This window comes from Schistocerca nitens, chromosome 5 (assembly GCF_023898315.1).
Source record: "Schistocerca nitens isolate TAMUIC-IGC-003100 chromosome 5, iqSchNite1.1, whole genome shotgun sequence".
NCBI classification, from domain to species: Eukaryota; Metazoa; Arthropoda; class Insecta; order Orthoptera; family Acrididae; genus Schistocerca; species Schistocerca nitens.
The window spans coordinates 182,275,181-182,290,020 of record NC_064618.1 but is presented as its reverse complement, the minus strand read 5'-3'; positions in this window follow the sequence as shown (position 1 = coordinate 182,290,020).

The window sequence follows — 14,840 nt, the reverse complement described above, 5'->3', positions numbered from 1 at the left end:
GACCAATCACAAGTTTTCATGCCTCTACTGCTCTCTTCATGACGGCTCAAAAGCAAATTTAGTGTGCTTCGTTGTATGTTTCACACACAATGTGTGTGTGTGTGTGTGTGTGTGTGTGAGCGCGTGCGCGGATGCACACACACAGTGAAAGGGAGGGGGGGGGGGGGGGCACAGTACCTTATAACGTCAAGGAGGTAAGAGCAGCACAACAAATACTTAAACATCATACAAAATATAAATCTCTCAGTTACTGCCGGTACTATTTCTTTGAATTCAGACCACATCTGGTCTACACTTTCATTGTTAATTTGGAAGTGCTTGACACTGTGAATAAATTCTCAGAAAGCCTCATATGGTTCATATGGCTCTGAGCACTATGGGACTTAACTTCTGTGGTCATCAGTCCCCTAGAGCTTAGAACTACTTAAACCTAACTAACCGAAGGACATCACACACATCCATGCCCGAGGCACGATTCGAACCTGCGGCCGTAGCGGTCATGCGGTTCCAGACTGAAGCGCCTAGAACCGCACGGCCACACCGGCCGGCAAAGCCTCATGCTAAGCCTGAAAAAGTACATAACTGGTGTGATGTTTCATTATTTAAATAATGATTGACACAATTGGAGGTTTTCCAAAAACATTGATTATGGTGAACGAAATTAAATCAAATGTTTCAAATTCCCAGACAGCTAACCAGATCCACTTACATCAGTCAGTCAACATAACAGAAAATTCAGATATCCTTTCCCGGATAATAAACAAGCTCATAACAAGTATCTTGATACCTATTATTTACATATATCAAAATGAACTACGAAAATAGGAGGAAGGATCCTACACTTCACTTCTACCACTTAAAAAGTTATTTCCCGTATTTTACACCACTTTCTTGAAGTTCTTTCAAAAGTGTAAAAGCAAGGTTTCACTGTAGTGTGGAAAATTTAACTTCAAAAATAATGTCCTCAACAGAATGAACAATACAAAAATACCCTCACTGATAACATCTTCACCGATAAAACTCTACGCAAGCTTATGTTTACATTGTTCTCTATGCTATGTCTGATGGAGACGATGATCTACTGATGTTAAGGTATCACAAACATTGTTTGGAGAATGTCCTTGTGCCCAGTATCATCTGCATTAAAATTAAGCAATTTAGGAAAACCTAAAACATGACAGCTTGTACAATGTGCAATAAAGTAAATGTCAGTTATACACTGATAAACCAAAACATTAAGACCACCGCCCACCATGACACTGGATGCCTCCTAATGATACTGTGAGCAAGCGATGCCGTAAAGAAGTATGTAACAGGAGCAGACGCGGAATGGGGATCACCCTAGCACATATATAGGCCACAAATGAGGAAATCCACTGAGAATAGTGAATTCGTCAAAGTGCAAATTATTATTATTATTATTATTATTGTTATTATTACTATGCAGACCCTGTGAAAGAGTATCTCGAAGCTGGCGAAGCTGGTCAAATGTTCACGTGCTACTGTCGTGACCACCTACAGAAAGAGGTAGGACAGTGAAACTACCACTAGGTGTTAAATGGTTGGACTTACACGACTCTTCACAGAACAAGTGGTTCAGAGGCTTGTCTGCTCTGTAAAGTAAGACAGATGTGGCATCCCTGCTGAAAGAGCACAATGCTGGTTCACTCACACATGTTTTGGAGTACACCATTCATCATACATTGATGAACAAAGAGCTCCGCAGCAGACCATCCCTAATGTTCACCCAACAACATCGAAGATATGCTGACAGATGTGAACGACCTCCATTCTTTCATTCCTGAAGTCTTCCCCCAACAGATATGTCATCTTTCAGTAGTATAATTGTCTGTGTCTAGGAGCCAGAACATTGCAACAGTGCTTTGAGGAGCATTATAGTGAACTCACATTGATGCCTCTGTTACTAAATTCATATGCACTGCTATCGGGTGTCAATACAACGTACACAAATCAGCGGCTTGTTATGTGTGTGAATTACATGACTTGTGCATAGGCATCTAACGCTACATGCCTCCACAAACCTACCTACAAACTGTCGCATCCCTGATATGCAGAATCAACGATTTATTTATGTTTCATTCCAAATACAGACAAACGCGCTGTTAAATAGGTAGTCATAATGTTTCGGCTCATCAGTGTATCACAGTTAAGGCAAACAACATACAGTTAAGACCTATGCAGGAGCTTCCAAGGAAGTAAGTGACGCTAATTCGTAATATTACAGAAATATTTAGAAACACCTTCCAAGGGACAAAATGAGTAAGAAACCCAGAGACCAATTGAGGGATTAAATACACGATCAATGGAATGTGGAACAAAAGTCAATCAAACCATCAAAAACAGTATTAGTCTTAGTTGTAGGAAAGAGGAAATTTTATTGAAAGTCAATGAACGTGCGGTTGGAAACAGTTGACAGTTAGAAGGACAGGAAATGCAAACATGGCACTTGCGAGCGTGGTGTTGAAACGCCGCTGTTGCGTGCACGAATTGCTTTGTGTGAAGCAACGAGGCAGCGAAACATAGCGTTGCTTGAAGTTATTGTGATATGAGGTGAGGAACAAGGCCAGAGCTAAGTCGAGACTTGTAGATGGCTGACGTTTGGGAATTTGTATCTGCCATAGTTTCTCTCTCTCTCTCTCTCTCTCTCTCTCTCTCTCTCTCTCCCTCTCTCTCTCTCTCTCTCTCTCTCTGACACTACATCAGAGGCGAGGGGAAAGGCAGTTTAAATAGTGAGGTACTTTTACCAGTAAAGCATTGGGATGGACCTGTGCTGGTCCACGCTTATAGGGGCCAGTATGGAAGCAATGTTGTAAATGTTCTAGGTAAATCTTACTTTATTTCTATGTACTTGATCAGGCTGTATTCCATCTCCAGGGACACAACACCGGGGTGCGATGGAATGGCAGCCAGGTACTTGGAGATTGCTTGGTCAGCCTGAAGAAGGGCAGTGGCAGCGGTCTGCAGCATCCAGGATGGGCCACGTTCGCTTCCCACCTGGCATACCGGGTTCCAGGCGAGGCGTACGCTATGGGAGACGCTGCAGCACTGGAGCAGCGCCAGAGACAGCAGCGGGGTCGCCATCCAGTAAGCACCACTAGCAGCAAGTTGTGGCACATTGTCCAGGAGGGCGCGAGTTTAAGTCTGGTCCTGTCCTGTCAGCAGCAGCGGCCAAGGGCTATGAGTGACCAGTACATCCACCTTTGTCCCATGGTCGGACAGACCAGGCCAAACGGGGCAAAGGGCAGCGAGGACCAGGGACTATACCATTCTCCGAAATAGTGGGCAGCGACACTACGCCAACCGCTACGCCGCAGTAGGCAAGAATGACCGGGCTAGCACAGCTGAGTTCCAGCTGAGTGGCCTTGCACACGGCAGCAGCGGTGTTGGCATATCAGGAGTTGCTGATCCGGCTGAACTCGCAGCACAGTGCGCAGGCGGCCACCGAGACTACGCTGCACTCATTGAAGTGCTGTAAATTATGAGAATAAAGTTGTGGTGTCACTGCCAGACACCACACTTGCTAGGTGGTAGCTTAAATCGGCCGCGGTCCATTAGTACACGTCGGACCCGCGTGTCGCCACTGTGTGATCGCAGACCGAGCGCCACCACACGGCAGGTCTCGAGAGACGTACGAGAACTCGCCCAGTTGTACGACGACGTTGCTAGCGACTATACGGACGAAGCCTTTGCTCTCATTTGCCGAGAGACAGAATAGCCTTCAGCTAAGTTCATGTCCACGACCTAGCAAGGCGCCATTAGCCTTAGATAGCTTGTATCAAAAGAGTCTCACTTGTATCGCCACAATCTCCAGATGTCTCATCAAGAATGATGTATACAAAGGAAGGATTAAAAGTTAAGTAGTCCAGAAGTTACGTATTTTCTTTATAGCATTCATTGAGTCTCCTGTTTCAGACCTCACTCCATCCTTCGTGAGTTAGCGCGTGCATCTTGGCCGCCTCTTTCAATTAGTGTGCGTAGTGTTGGCAAGTCTGCCGACACTACAAAAGTAATGCCAGCAAATACCACTGTATCACTCTGCACTGCCCCTTGATGCTCTTGAACTTGCTCAGCCTCCTGACGAAAGACGGCAGTGGGTCCCGGCTTCAGCTCGCCCATCTGGAGTCCCGGGCTCAATGATCCCGACAGCCCGCAACAGTGTTGCTAGGATTGGTGACGGTTACAATGCTGGTACCGGATTTCCGCTCTCACATTTTATGTCGAGCAAATAACGTTGAGGTGCGCCTGTGTAGAGGGGTAGTTGACGTGTTTGGTTGCGTTTGTGACAGGTGGTCGCACACTTCTTGTTACATCTTGTCGTTCGGGAAGTGTTCGTCCACACCATGATAGGGAGGAAAGCAGGACTGTCGCCTGGACACGGGCACAATGGGGATGGGTGAGTGACGTTTGATCTAATGTTTGTGTGTCTTTTTTGTGTTTTAAGGGGTTAAGTGACCATTCCAAATGACTTTTTGAAGATCTTTTTTGTAAGATCAGAATAGCCTTTAGATTTATCTGGATTCCAAGCGATGTAATTTTTGTAACCTGTCAGGGCACGGATAACCGTGTACAAACTGGCTGCCAAGGCACTGTTTTATTTATGAGAGATTTGGTCATTTGGTGCGTAATTGTTCAGAATGTAGATGGGCGATGATTCACCGCAAGGACTATGTTTGAAGAGTGTCAGAGTGAAATTAATGGCAACAGTGGATCTGTAAGCAAGAATAATGGAAACATGGTCAGCAGCGGCAGTGACTACAGCAGAAGCTGTAGCCGCTCTAACAGAGCAAATTTGGGTGTTGTCAGAGGTGAGGATACATGACGCGGAAAGATATTAAGAATTAGCAGGCAGATTTGAGGCATTGCAAGTAGGGGAAGGGACGTCGGGTGAAAGTAAATTGCACGTCGGGGAGTGTCATAGACAGTTTGATCCAGCAATCGCGGCATCAATTAACCCCTTTTCGGGTAAAACAATGGAGGAAGTGTCGGTATTCCTTAATGACATCACAACAGCTGAGGCCAATGGGTGGTCGGATGTTGTAATGTTGAGAGTGGCGAAGTTACACTTGATAGGGGATGCCAAGTTGTATGTACTGTACCATGACTTGTTGAACAATGTGGGGAAGTTTGCAGAGCTTGAGTCTGGTTTACACCAGAGGTACCAAAAACAGAATAGTACCAGGTTTTTTCTAGAAAAATTAAGTGCGTTAGTTATGAGAAGAAATGAGACTGTGGAGGTTTTCTCAGACAGGATTCGAAAGCTGAATGCACAAACGTACGAACTGTCACAGAATGGGGACACTAATAAAGGCCGAGAACAGGGCATTAGATGTGTTTTTGCGGGGAGTACTGCCGGAGATGTCACATTGGGTGAGAATGGAGAATCCCTGTGATCTTGCAGCGGCTCTAAGTATTGCTACATACTTAGAGGAGGTAGATTATGCAGCGAAGCAAAGGGTGGAGCATAAAGTTCTGGCAGCAGAAATTAAGTGTTTTGGTTGTGGCCAGGTAGGACACATTAGGAGGCAATGTCAGCGTCAGTTGAGGTGTTACTCATGTGGGAAAATGGGTCACCGGGCAGTGAATTGCAGGAGTAAAAGTAGGGCGGAACCTCGGTGACAGCAGCCATTAAACGAGAATGGGACTGCTTCAACTGTCGGAGGGTGGTCCCAGTGAAATTAGGTAATGCGCTTGTAGATGCAAAGACAGAATGCTGCTAATTAGGCTTGGTGAACAGAAGGGGACAGAGGTTTCTGGTTGACACGGGGGCACACGTGTCTCTTATTAGTCTAGACGTGGTTAGCAGGAGAAGGCTTGAGCCACCACGTTATAGGTTACGTATGTTGGGGGGATAATAAAGCGGAGTCATTGGGTACGACGGTACTTCAATTTGTGATCGCAGGAACTAAGTTTACTGAGCAGGTAGAAGTGTTACCATGTGTGGGTGAGGGGTATTCGGTGATTCTCGGACTGGGCTTCCTTGAAAAACATCGTGCGAAGATAGATCTTTGGCAACAAATAGTGGAACTCAGTGGAACAATTTTTGCATGGGAGAAACGGTTGCAAATGGACAAACGTTGCAATGCGTACTTAACACGAAGGTGACGCCAGCTAAAATGCGAACGGATTCATTAACACTTTCGCTGCGGCTGACAGTTATAAGCGTCACAACAACCCACAAGCCAGTGCGGCTGACTCTTATAAGCGACCGCACTAACTGTCGGATTACTCAGTCTAGTTGCAGCGTGGAGATATGGGGGAAAATGTCATGCTGAAAAGGTCGTTTTGCATTTGATGGTAGAAAATCTGCATGTTGGTCACCGCATTTACTTGGACAATTATATTAACAGTTTTCATTTAGCTGCAACTCTGTTGAACCTAAAAACACTTTCCACAGGTACTCTGAAATTAAATAGGGAATATACCCCCTAAAACGTTGTATCGGCAAAACTTGGGAGAGGAGTGGTATTCTAATGGAGTTATGATTGGAAAATGGAAGGATCGACGTGAGGTTTCCTACATTTCCAAAGAACATCTAAATGTTATGGAGCAAGTGGCGAATGCGCGCCAGCAAATAGTCACGAAACCTTTGCCTATTATTAGGTACAATGCCTGTATGTCTGGGACTGATAAACAAGATCAGATGTTATCATATTATTTGTGTGAACGAAAGACTATCCGCTGGCCGAAAAAACTACACTTTCATGTCACTGACATGCTAGTTTTCAATTCTCTCTATCTGTACAACAAATACTCACGAAATAAAATGACGTTGTACGATTACAGAATGAACATTATAAAGGGCTTCCTTCCACCAATGGACTTTCCACGAAATGTGAGCAAGAAACATCACAAACACACGATGTGCAAAAGCGGGAAGCTACTGCACGGAAGAAGCAAGTTATGAGGAAACGGTGTAAGAAGTGCGCGGAACAAGGCAAGTGCACTGATACACGATACGGGTGTACAACCTGCCCAGACAAACCTGGATACTGCTTAACTGCTGTAATATCCCATAAGTAGCAAAAACGCGATAATATCGGGGAAATTATCAAAGACAACTTCTTTTATTTCTTTTGACATTGCATGGTTTCTTTTCATGACATAAAAGGTTAGGACTTTTTTCAGGAGTACTCAGAAAATGAGGTTTTCTTTTGTGTTAAGTCGAATTATTTCTTATTGCGTTGTAAAGCATTCACTTCGGTTTTCTGCGAAAGAATCTGTTGAGCTAAATTTGTTTTAATAGCACCGTAATTGAAGTAATGGGGGACACGAGAGAAGCCTCCACGTAGGGTGTGTTTCGCTTACTAATTTCTACACATCCGAGCGTCCCCTGGGCGTCTATGATAAATGTGGGCGGCTAATTCTCTCATACCAGGACCAAACATGCTACTAAATTGACGGCGTCTATCAGAGTTAATCTTAAAAATGCGCATTTGAAGTAAATATAATTTCAAGTGAATCCAGTTTCCTTTTTCCGTTTTTTCCATCTTAAGAATTTACCTTTCGGAATCCAAATTTTTCCTGAATGCAGTGGATTTATTGCTTATTTGAATTGTATTTTTTGTTACATTATCAACAAATCACGAACATTTGAATGACGCCTGTGACCCCTATAGGTCTCAGACAACAAACAGACTTTGAAACATGACCACAATACAGTCGAAGCTTATTTGAAGTAATGCATCTAAGGTGTCATCATTAAGTCAGTATAGAACTTGATCCTACAGATCTTACAAGGTCTTGACGTCAGCCTGCAGCTCAGGTGTGCTTAGGAGCGTCGGCTCCGACGGTACCTGCCGTTTCAGAGTGTCACCGGCCCGCACTCGCACGTTGCCGGGCCGCACCGATGCCGCAGCGAAAGTGTTAAAGGTCGATCAGCAGGTACAGGCAAGATAGTCTGGGTTTCGATAATACAGACTTACCAAGGGAAACTTTGTACATGGTGGAGCCACTCTCGAGTAATGAGGAGCTGGATAATGCGCGCTGTTTTGTGCGGAGTTTAGCTCACGCAAGTTATGTGGAAGGAGATTATAGGATTCCTGTAAATACAGATAACTTCGGCAGAGCGGATTTTAGTTTGTCGAAAGGGTTGTTATTGGCCACATTGGGGGTTTTTGATGAAGATGACAACGATAGGGAGGATTCGGAGGCGAGCCATAAGCAAAACGTCGATGCAGCGCAACTGAGGGAAAAATTAAAGCATTTGCAGGGAGACGACAGGATCGCATTGGAGGAATTGTTATTGACATTTAACGAGTTGTTCGAAACACAGGGTAGGTTACGGGCAACACCGATTACCAAGCATCACATACCAAAGGAGGATAATACACCAGTGTTTAGGAAATCATATAGGGTAGCACGTCATATGCAACCGCTACTGGAGGAGTTTATAGAACGACTACTACGGGATGGAATCAAAGAACATAGCGATAGTCCGTATTCAAGCAATGTAGTTCTCGTACCTAAGAAGTCGGTGGATGGTACGAGGAAATATAGGTTTTGTTGTGAATATAGGTTTCTGAATGCGAAAACCATTTCGGACGCATATCCTATTCCAAATATCACCGACACATGGGATAATCTGGGTCAATGTAAGTATTTTACGACAATGGATTTACGGAGTGGATACCATCAGTTGGAAGTAGCGCCTGAGGATAGGGCAAAGACAGCTTTTACTGTTTCCGGGAGACACTATCTTTTCAGCGATTATTAGATGGGATTTTCAGGGGATTGAAACCAAAGACATGTATGGTTTACCTAGAAGACATTATAGTATTTTCAAAGGATATACCAGAACACGTATCACGGTTAAGAGATGTCTTTAGAAGAATGCGGTCGGCACGGTTAACATTAAGTTTAGAAAAATGTAATTTTGCGCAGACGCAGGTCAAATATTTAGGTCACGTAATTAGTGAACAAGGGGTTCAAACCGATCCTTGGTTAACAAAGGCAGTTCAAAATTTCCCAACACCACGTACCACGAAGCAGCTACAATCGTATATTGGTTTATGTTCATTTATCGTAAATTTGTAAAAGATTTTGCTAAAATAGCCGAGCCGTTAACAAAGCTTAAGGTGTTAAATGTCAATGGACGGAGGAATGCCAGAAGGCTTTCGATTAATTAAAAATGAGATTAGTTTCTGGTCCGGTCTTGGTGATTCCGAATTTTGAAGAAGACTTCATCTTATCATGTGATGCTTCAAATGGCGCAGTAGGATGTGTTTTGGGATAAATGGTGAATGGACAGGAAAATCCGGTGGCGTATGCTTCCAGACAGTTAAATAGGGCAGAGCGGAATTATTCCACAACGGAAAAGGAGATTTTGGCTGTAATATATGGAGTAACGTATTTTTGTTGTTACCTTTATGGTAGGAAGTTTAAGGTCGTGACAGATCATGCAGCGTTGAGATGGTTACTGGGACTCAAGGATCCTTCTAGTCGGTTAACACGATGGGCCCTAAAATTAAGTGAGTTTGACTTTGAAGTAATCATAAGCCAGGGAAGAAATACAGGAATGCAGATGCATTAAGTCAGCAAGTTAGACGCATTAGAAAGAGTGGGTAAGAGTGTCGCGGAAAGGCAAACAGCACAAGCAGAGGATGAGGAGTGCCAGGGTTTTAGAACTCAACCACATTTCATTGTGGAGGGAAATTTGTTGTGTAGAGTTACCAGGTGTGGACCACGGGTAGTGGTACCAAAGAGTTTGAGAGAGGAAGTCTTAAAGCAGCCCCATGATCATGTGCTTTCAGGGCATGGGGGTCGTCGAGCAACGGAAAGACGATTAGAACGATTTTGGTTGTGCACTCGGAGAAAAGATGTGGAACAATACGTAGCAAATCGTGTACCGTGTGCGCAACAAGTGGATGTGACGCGCGCAAGAATTCCATTGCAACAGTTACCAGAGGCTTCGAAACCTTCAGAGTTCATCGGACTTGATATCTGCGGGCCATATAACAAACCACCGACAGGGAATCGTTACGTTTTAATTATAATTGACCACTTTTCGCGGTTTCTAGCCATGGTCGCAATACCAGACCAACAGGCAAGTACGGTAGCATAATGTTTAGTGAATAGCTGGTCATTGAAGTTTGGGGTGCCTGATACCATAATTACGTATCAGGGAACGAACTTCATGTCCGAATTAATGTCACAGTTGTATCGGTTATTGAGAATTAAAAAATTATGGACCAGACCATTTCATCCGCAGGCGAATGGGAGAACGGAGCGAGTACATACGACAATTTCAAAAATGCTAAGTTATTATATGAATGGAAACCATGATAACTGGGACGTTTACCTTCCGTATGTGGTATCAAGTTATAACACCAAAATACATTCGGGGGTCGGAATGTCACCATTCGAGACGGTCTATGGAAGAAAGATGCCATCACCATTTGACTTTCTATGTCCAAAATCGGGAGCTAAAGGGACACAGTGAGGATATTTGCACGGACAATACGGGAAGTCTGGAAGAGGGTACAGAAGGCCAATACCAAGGCATTGGAAAGGCAGGAAGAACCGAATAAGCGGTTGGGACCTTTACCACAGTACAGGGTAGGTCAATGGATATTGATCACGAATCCATATACACCTAAGGGAGAGACGAAAAAATTCTTGACGAAGTACCACGGACCATACCAGGTCGTGGAGATGACTTCGCCTGTAAATGTTAAAGTGCTGCTGCCAACAAAAACATCCATTATCCACGTGAGTAGCGTAAAGCCTTTTAAAGGAATGGTGGACGGATTACCTCAATTACAAGGAAGTGACCCAACTGCAGAGGCTAGGCAAAGCAAACGGAAGGAGGAGGCCGCGGTGGAGGGACAACAGCAGACACACAACGTTCCGTATGCTTTACGGTCACGGAGGGAGTAAAATATTGTATGTGTAATACTGTAAGCATTGTTTACATTTTGTGTTTTGCATCAAGGGATAATATGCGTTTTTTGTGTTTTGGTGGATCAGATAATAGTTGCGGTTTTTTTTTTAGTGTACTAACGGGAATTTTTCGAGGATGTCGTACGATGTTGTAACTTGTAGTGGAAAAGAGGTGGTACAAACATGTTCGTTCCTTTTCTTCGCAGGGTCTACGTATGTGGACGTGCTGGATGATAGCCATGGGTAGGGGTTCTGGAGATATTACCAATGCAGAATCTGACATTTGAACTCCACATTAAATCCAGAGTTTTTGGAAACTTTGCACTGCACATGCACAAGAAGGATCTATCACGGTTAATAAAGTATTAGAACAGCATTGGAGCAACAGGATAATGACAGTGAGCATTTCAGCAACAGGGTGTGCTGTTTTTCTATTTTATCTTGAGTATAGCTTTGTGGAGAGAGTGGAGACGTGCACCAGTAGAGGAGATGCCAACATCAGTTGCCTACGGCATGGGTAATCAGTGTGAACAGTGTATAATTAATGTTTTGATGTTCTCGTTAGCTTTAGTCCGTAGAACGTAAGTTTTGTGAACAAGGTGTGTTACGCAACTACAGGCCACGTCTGTTATATTTCGATTTGGGACGAATCTTGTTGAAAGGAGGGAAGTGTGATGCGCTAGTATTAGTCTGACCCTCAGGAAAGAGCAAATTTTATTAAAAGTCAGTGAACGTTGGACGATGGAATCTGGGGCCACTGGCAGTGAACAGTGAACAGCTAGTAGGGCAGGAAATGCAAAAATGGCACTCGCGAGCGCAGTGCTGCGACGGCACTATTGTGAGCGCGAATTGCTTTGTGTGAAGCATCAATGTGGCAGAAAACTGCAGTGTTGCTTGAAGTTATTGCGATATGAGGTGAGGAACTAGGCCAGAGCCAAGTCGAGACTTGTAGATGGCTGACGTTCGGGAATTTGTATCTGCCATAGTTTCCGTCTCTCTCTGACACTACGTCAGGGGCGAGGGGAAAGGCAGTTTAAATGGTGAGGTACTTTTACCTTGGGACAGAGTGTGCTGGTCCACGCTTATAGGGGCTAGTCTGGCAGCAATGTTGTAAATATTCTATGTGAACCTTACTTTATTTCTATGTACTTGTTCGGGCTGTATTCTGCCTCCGGGGACACAACACCGGGGCACAACGGAACGGCAGCCAGGTACTTCGAGATTGCACAGTCAGCCTGAAGGAGGGCTGTGGCAGCGGTCTGCAGCATCCAGGACAGGCCACGTCCACTTCCCACCTGGCATTCCGGGGTCCGGACGAGGCCTACACTATGGGAGACGCGGCAGTGTTGGAGCAGCGCCAGAGACAGTAGCGGGGGTTGCCATCCGTCAAGCACCACTAGTGGCCAGTTGCGGCACAGTGTCCAGGAGGGTGCAGGTTCCAGTACAGTCCTGCGTGTGAGCAGCAGTGGCCAAGGGCTACGGGTGACCAGTACATCCACCTTTGTCCCATGTTCGGACAGAGCAGGTCAAACGGGGCGGAGGGCAGCGAGGACCAGGGACGCTACGCCGCGGTAGGCAAGGCCGACCGGGCAAACGTGGCTGAGTTACGGCCTTGCACACGGCAGCAGCGGTGTCGGCATACCAGGAGTTGCTGAGCCATCTGGACTCGCGGCACAGTGCATGGGCGGCCGCCGACACTATGCTGCACTTATTGGAGCACTGTAAATTATGAGAATAAAGTAACTGCTGTATCACTCTGCACTGCCCCTTGACGCTCTTGAACTTGCTCGGTCTCCTGACGAAAAACGGTGGTGGGTCCCAGCTTCAGTTCGGCCATCTGGAGTCCCGGGTTTGACAATTCCGACACCCCGCAACAGCAACTGCCAAGTGACAGCTGGTGAAGAGTTGCTACTGCAGGGCCCAGGAGCAGGAGGATCCTGCTCCATGGGGTCTACAGAAGCACCGGCTTGGTTGTTCAGTCGGTCTCTTGAAAAACAGTTGGTGGTGGGTGCTGACGACACAGAGGCCAGCCAGGCTAAGGTATCGCATTGTGACGCTCTCAAAGAGGATCTCCGAGTTGGCGAAGGAGAAGCCATTTGGGTCTGGTGGACTACTTCGAGCCTTTCCGGTTAGAGGAAGACTCGCGTGTTGGTTGGCTGGAGGGATGGAGGAAGTCTTCACAGGAGTACTCCTTCTGTTCTTTCCGGTCTACCGCTTGTGTAGCTGGTGACTTCGCCCCTTGACGCGAGAGTTTGACGGCTTGTTGCACAGCTACGATGTTGCCTTGTCGCTGGGTGATTTCACAACTTCAGAGCTGAATTGAATTCTGTATGGCCGTGTCCTTCATGGAGCGAGGGATAACAAGAACAGAACTGTATGTGCCAGACAGGAGAATGAAGGGTTTGCGACTAGCCAGTAACTTCCAAGCTACTGAGTAATACATTTTTTCCTTTACCCAGATCTCTTAGACAGCCCACTCGTCAAGATATGCAGGACAATCCCGAGAGGCGGCGGCATGGCCACCATCGCAGTTGGTACAGTGGGGAGGAGGTGGATAATCGCACTCGTGCGTATTCCTACCACAGGTGACACATTTGGCTGGGTGTCGACAAGGCGTTCCAGTGAGGTTGAAACGATGACACATCGGGTTTACGATATACAGCCTGACACTGATAATTTTATAGCCTGCTTTGATCTTGGACGGAAGCAACAATCTATCAAAGGTGAGTAAAGGATTGCAGGTGGGTACTAAGGAGGAATCTACCTTTTACATTACACAATGGACAGTGATGACACCCTGATCAGAAAGGTAAGACTGGATTTCCGCCTCGTTAGACCATTGAGCAGTCTGGTGTAAATTACACCACGGGAAGAATTCAAAGTTCTATGGGCCTCAACACGAACAGGGTATCCGTGAAGAAGTGTGGCAGCAAGCAGTAGTTGTGCTTGAGGGTCAGAAAAAGGAAGCGAAGTGCCATCTCGTAAATGAGAGCAGGATTTCACTGGGCCAGCAATTGCATTAACGCTTTTCTGAATAACAAACGGATTTACCCTGGTGAAGGATTGACTGTCTTCAGAATGTGAGACCACAAGGAACTGAGATGCAGCAGGGTGGGTCTTTGAATCATTAGCCTCTTTATGTTTATGTTATGTAGACATAGATTGGGAAGATATTTGACTCACTGCGAGAAAATATTCCATGACTGCCAGTATCTCTGAAGGCACGCTCCTTCCACCTGGGAGCCCCTTCACAATGGGCTGCACATACCTTAGGTGATTGTTCACACCTCAGGTAACACCACCTGAACAACTGACACAGGGACCAATTGGCAATTTGGGAAGGTTGCAGCTCAGGCAATCATCCCTCCCTGGGCCTGGCCTGTACCACGGGGTAAGTGCGAACCTTACCTGTCAACCTGGGGCTGGAAATTACACGTTACCCAGACACCTGTTATGCGTCGGACACGTGGGCCGGCCTTCAGGAACGCACAGGGAGGAAGAAGAAAAAGTGGAACCCCAAACACCGAAGCAGAGGAGCAAGAGGAGAAGAGAAACAGAGAAAGGAAAAGGGAGCAAAAAACAAAAGTGAGACTGTTCTTACATCAGCAACAGACAATGCAGAACATTCCCAATAACATCCCAGGCATGTTCCCCAAGTGGGGAAAAAAGAATAGCAAGAGGATAGACATGCAGCACAGAAGGGAAACAATGCTGCAAAGACTGGGGCACCGTGGTAGCCAAGCACAAACCCACCACAGAGTGGTGGCCCCTTGGGGGAGAAAATCAAGTATTTCCAATTGAAAACTCTTAAGTTTCTCTCACATAATTAATGCTTTATTTAAAATAAATAATGTACTGATAGAGCTCTAAAACGTGGTGTTTGACTCACATTTTAAAAATGTATAAGGAAAGATCCTACAACTGAGCTCTTTCTTACCGAT